This window comes from Bison bison, unplaced genomic scaffold (genome assembly GCF_000754665.1).
Source record: "Bison bison bison isolate TAMUID 2011002044 unplaced genomic scaffold, Bison_UMD1.0 scf7180017862979, whole genome shotgun sequence".
Taxonomy (NCBI): Eukaryota; Metazoa; Chordata; class Mammalia; order Artiodactyla; family Bovidae; genus Bison; species Bison bison.
In genome coordinates, this window is record NW_011493551.1 from 648,346 (window position 1) to 654,260 (window position 5,915).

At 40.9% G+C, this 5,915-nt stretch overlaps 1 protein-coding gene across 5 annotated transcripts in view; it reads right to left on the reverse strand.

Moving 5' to 3' along the window:
* Nucleotides 1-5,915, reverse strand: part of TCTN3 (tectonic family member 3) — a 47,731-nt gene that overhangs the window by 22,561 nt on the left and 19,255 nt on the right. The window lies entirely within an intron of this gene.

Genomic DNA, 5,915 nt, shown 5'->3' on the forward strand with positions numbered 1-5,915 from the left:
CTTCAGTCATGTCCGACTCTGCGACCCCATAGACGGCAGCCCACCAGGCTCCCCCGTCCTGGGATTCTCCAGGCAAGAACACTGGAGTGGGTTGCCATTTCCTTCTCCAATGCAGGAAAGTGAAAAGTGAAAGTGAAGTCGCTCAGTCGTGTCCGACCCTCAGTGACCCTATGGACTGCAGCCTACCAGGCTTCTCCGTCCATGGACATGTTGCTGCTGCTAAGTCATTTCAGTCGTGTCCAACTCTGTGCGACCCCATAGACGGCAGCCCACCAGGCTCCCCCGTCCCTGGGATTCTCCAGGCAAGAACAGTGGAGTGGGTTGCCATTTCCTTCTCCAGTGCACGAAAGTGAAAAGTGAAAGTGAAGTTGCTCAGCCGTGTCCGATTCCTCGAGACCCCATGGACTTCGGCCTACTAGGCTCCTCCGTCCATGGGATTTTCCAGGCAAGAGTACTGGAGTGGGGTGCCATTGCCTTCTCCATGGACATGTTAGATATGCATTAAATATTTAAAAAAATATTGTTTTGTTGAACTCTTTAGATTTAGCTCCTATGAATATTTAATGTTTATATTAATTATGAACTGCATTTCTTTATATACAATTTCTATAACCAACTGGAGACTATTCTAGATTTCCAAGTTTGCATTTTACTCTTTAATTCTAATCAATGATAAATCAATGATGTTATTAGTGAATTTATTCGTGTTGAATAAAGAGTCTGTTGATTGAAGTAGTTTCAGGGTTGAGTGTAGGGAAATAATATTAATGGATTACTGAGTTGTTTTTTCTTATTTTTGGATTTTAGCACTTCACATGCTTTTTAAATCCTTGTTTTCTCTTTTTTGTTATAGTGGAGCAAAAATATTATTGTACTTTTGTTGTGATACGTTTGTAGGAAACTCTGTAATACAGAACTCTCAGTTCTTTTGAGATATTAAAATCTGGAAGATAATTTTGAAGAACAGAAAGTCTATTCACATGTTTCACACAGATGCTAATTTTAACATAAGGATTATATTGAACTAGCTTAATGTATCACCTCAGAAGCAGAGATTTCCAAAAAAGATCATACAATACTGGCAGATGTCTGGGTTTGGTACTAAAAGAGTTCAGTGTGTACTTAGAAATTTAACGAAGAGATTGAATCAAGATGGCAGATTGAGAACAAGTTCTAGTCTCTCCTGACTCTTCCCCTCTTTAGACTATCTCCAGAATCTTTAAAAATTACAAGAAAGCTACATGAGCACACACAGTCGTGTGCATCCATGCACATACATTGATACTGAAAAACATGAACGAGTGCTCTCAAAGGACCAGACATTATGACAATCTTTGAAAAATAGAAGGCTCACAGGACAGGATTATAGTTGGATAAACAAAAGCTGTATAAGCAGAGGCTTAATATTGAAATAGGTGTGGCTCCTGGGGATGTTCTAAGCACACAAAAAGAAGCTATTGATATCAAAGTGCCCTTGGACAATAGAGTTACTGATTGAGGTACCACTGTAGGAAGAGTCAGGTAGGTCAGCCTTTCAGCCTTGGTTCCATGTGCAAACAGTGGATACAAGAACTTGCTCCGAAAGAAGGCAGGGACAGCCATGTACGCACTTTTATTAAAAAGATAGGACAGGGCCCTGGATAGTTTTTAACATCGAGGAGGAAGAGAGGCCTCACATCTTGAAGGCTGGTATCAGTTCCCCTTCTCAAGGTGCACATCCAACATTCCCTCCTCCACAAATCTACCAAAGACATAGGTTAAAAAGGATGCACTACTTTCAAAAGAACAATAATAAGACTCACAGCTGACTTTTTAACAGAAATAAGGAAAGTGGAATAATGTCTTGAAAGAAGTTAACCTAGAATTTTAAAGTAACCTTTAAAAATGAAGTTGCAAATGTGTTTAGAAAACAAAAATTAAGAAAAAAATTTTTATTACAGATCCTCACAAGGAATTGCTAAAGAGAATTGTTCAGGCTAAAGGAAAAATGATCCCAGATGGAATGCAAAAATGCTGGAATGTATTAAGAGCAATGGAAAGGACAAATACAAGGTGAGTATATAAAACAGTTGTATTCTGATATTATAGAAATTAAAAATTAGAAAATAAAAAGCTTTAGGGGATAAAATTTATAACATAAAAAGTGAAATCAGTTCACTTTAGTTTCAGTCACTCAGTTGTGTTCGACTCTTTTCGACCCCATGGACTACATACAGCACACCAGGCCTCCCTGTCCATCACCAACTCCTGGAGTTTACTCAAACCCTTGTCCATTGAGTCAGTGATGCCATCCAGCCATCTCATTCTCTGTCGTCCCCTTCTCCTCCCGCCCTCAATCTTTCCTAGCATCAGGGTCTTTTCAAATGAGTCGGTTCTTTGCATCAGGTGGCCAAAGTATTGGAGCTTCAGCTTCAGCATCAGTCCTTTCAATGAACATTCAGGACTGATTTCCTTTAAGATGGACTGCTTGGATCTCCTTGCAGTCCAAGGGACTCTCAAGAGTCTTCCCCAACACCACAGTTCAAAAGCATCAATTCTTCGGCACTCAGTTTTCTTTATAGTCCAACTCTCACATCTGTATATGACTACTGGAAAAACCATAGCTTTGACTAGACAGACCTTTGTTGATAAAGTAATGTCTCTGCTTTTTAATATGCTGTCTAGGTTGGTCATAACTTTTCTTCCAAACAGCAAGCGTCTTTTAATTTCTTGGCTGCAGTCACCATCTGCAGTGATTTTGGAGCCCCCCAAAATAAAATCTGTCACTATTTCCATTGTTTCCCCATCTATTTGCCATGAAGTGATGGGACCAGATGCCTTGATCTTAGTTTTCTGAATGTTGAGTTTTAAGCCAACTTTTTCACTCTCCTCTTTCATTTTCATCAAGAGGCTTTTTAGTTCCTATTCACTTTCTGCCATAAGGGTGGTGTCATCTGCATATCTGAGGTTATTGATATTCCTCCCAGCAATCTTGATTCCAGCTTGTGTTTCATCCAGTCCAGCATTTCTCATGATGTGCTCTGCATAGAAGCTAAATAAGCAGGGTGACAATTTGCAGCCTTGATGGACTCCTTTCCCTATTTGGAATCAGTCTGTTGTTCCATGTCCAGTTCTAACTGTTGCTTCCTGACATGCATACAGATTTCTCAGGAGGAAGGTCAGGTGGTCTAGTATTCCAGTCTCTTGAAGAATTTTCCACAGTTTATTGTGATTCACACAGTCAAAGGCTTTGGCATAGTAAATAAAATAGAAGTAGATATTTTTCTGGAACTCTTGCTTTTTCGATGATCCAACTGATGTTGGCAATTTGATCTCTGGTTCCTCTGCCTTTTCTAAATCGAGCTTGAACATCTGGAAGTTCACGGTTCACGTACTGTTGAAGCCTGGCTTGGAGAATTTTGAGTATTACTTTGCTAGCATGTGCTCCTGCTCTGCTGCTGCTGCTAAGTCGCTTCAGTTGTGTTCAACTCTGTGTGACCCCATAGACGGCAGCCCACCAGGCTCCCCCGTCCCTGGGATTCTCCAGGCAAGAACACTGGAGTGGGTTGCCATTTTCTTCTCCAATGCATGAAAGTGAAAAGTGAAAGTGAAGTCGCTCAGTCGTGTCCAACTCTTCACAACCCCATGGACTGCAGCCCACCAGGCTCCTCCGTCCATGGGATTTTCCAGGCAAGAGTACTGGAATGGGGTGCCATTGTCTTCTCCATGCTAGCATGTGAGATGAGTGCAATTGTGCAGTACTTTGAGCATTCTTTGGCATTGCCTTTCTTTGGGATTGGAATGAAAACTGACCTTTTCCAGTCCTGTGACCACTGCCGAATTTTCCAAATTTGCTGACATATTGAGTGCGGCACTTTCACAGCATCATCTTTTAGGATTTGAAATAGCTCAACTGGAATTCCATCACCTCCACTAGCTTTGTTCGTAGTGATGTGTCCTAAGGCCCACTTGACTTCACATTCCAGGATGTCTGGCTCTAGGTGAGTGATCACACCATTGTGATTATCTGGGTCATGAAAATCTTTTTTGTACAGTTCAGAGAAGCCTGGTAGGCTACAGTCCACGGGATTGCAAAGAGTTGGACACAACTGAGCGACTTCACCTTCACCTTCTGTGTATTCTTGCCACCTCTTCTTAATATCTTCTGCTTCTGTTAGGTCCACACCATTTCTGTCCTTTATTGTGCCCATCTTTGCATGAAATGTTCCCTTGGTATCTCTAATTTTCTTGAAGAGATCTCTAGTCTTTCCCATTCTGTTGTTTTCCTCTGTTTCAAATAGACAGAAACTCAAATTCTTAATGAGCACAATGTAGCCAAAAGATGATATTTCAGCTCCTTTGTAGCGAGTTGGGGTTATGTACATAGTTCTGATCCATGAGCTATACATTAAAGAACTGATGAGACTTTAGGAAAATCTCTTTCGAAAATAAAAGTCCTTTTCCTCCCTTCTCAATGTTGCTACTTTAATTTTGAGTGAAATGGCTGGAGCTCTACCAGTCATTTTGGAACATGAGAAGAAATATAAGCAAAGATAAGCAACAAAAGGGAAGAAACCTGGATCCCCGACAACCATGGAAACTTCATGCTTGCCCAGGACTTCCTATCCCTGGATATCTTTCATACAAAGAAATAATTTTATAAAAGGGGTTTCCCTGGTGGCTCAGATAGTAAAGAATCTGCCTGCAATACAGGAGACCTGGGTTCAATCCCTGGGTTGGGAAGATTCCCTAGAGAAGGGAATGACAATCCACTTCAGTATTCTTGCCTAGAGAATTCCATGGATAGAGGAGAATTTTATAAAAGACCTCAACTATTTAAGTCATAACATACTTTAGTGGCTTACCCATACTTATGTAATAATTAGAACTCTCAAAGATTAATTTACATGATTGCTTTAAATATATTTACGTATTTAAATTAGAATTTGTAGAAAAATCTAAAGCAGAATTCAAACTAGAATTAAACTAGAATCTCTCTGTTGGCATTTGTTATTTTTTTGTCATTCGGTTTGTGATCTTCCTAGTTGTAGATATGATGGATTTTGGGTCAAAACGTGAACATTTTGGATATTATGTTATGGGTGGGGCTCTGTATCTTAATTAACTTCTCTTTTAGCCAGCCTCCTCTGACACTGCTCTGGAAGGGATGTGTACACCCTTGGCAGCACACTTCCATTACTACCAGATGGTAGTGAAAGCCCCAGTTCCCCACCCAGCCTCCACTGATAGTCCAGGGAGCAGCACCTCTTGTTACTGCTGGGTGGGGGTAAGAGCCAGCTCTCTCTAAGTGTGGGATGTATAAGGCAAAAAGAACTTTTGTTCTTTGTGTCATTTCTAGAGTTTCTAGGTTGCTAGCCAGTCTGCCTTCTCTCCAGCTTTTAGAATCTCTCTCTCTCTCTCGTATATATATATATATATATAGGCTTCCCAGGTGGCGCTAGCGGTAAAGAACCTGCCTGCCAATGCAGGAGATCTAAGAGACATGGGTTCAATTCCTGGGTGGGGAGGATCCCGTGGAGGAGGCAATGGCAAGCAACTCCAGTACTCTTGCCTGGAAAATCCCATGGACAGAGGAGGCTACAGTCCACAGGGTCGTAAAGAGTAGGACAGGACTGAAGTGACTTAGCGCATGCGCATGTTTATAGTGTACGGAGTTTTCAGTTGTACTTAAGCAACAGGAATATGGAAAAATATATCTATTCTATCTTCATTGAAGCATATATTTGTTTTATTACAGAGAAGCATTGCTGAATCCCTCATGCTGCCATAACTGAAAGTCTCTCTAATTTTCTCTTAAACATTTTTTCCTTCCCTCTACTTTTACAGTTTCTATCACCCTGCTTATTTAACTTCTATGCAGAGTACATCATGAGAAACGCTGGGCTGGAAGAAACACAAGCTGGAATCAAGATTGC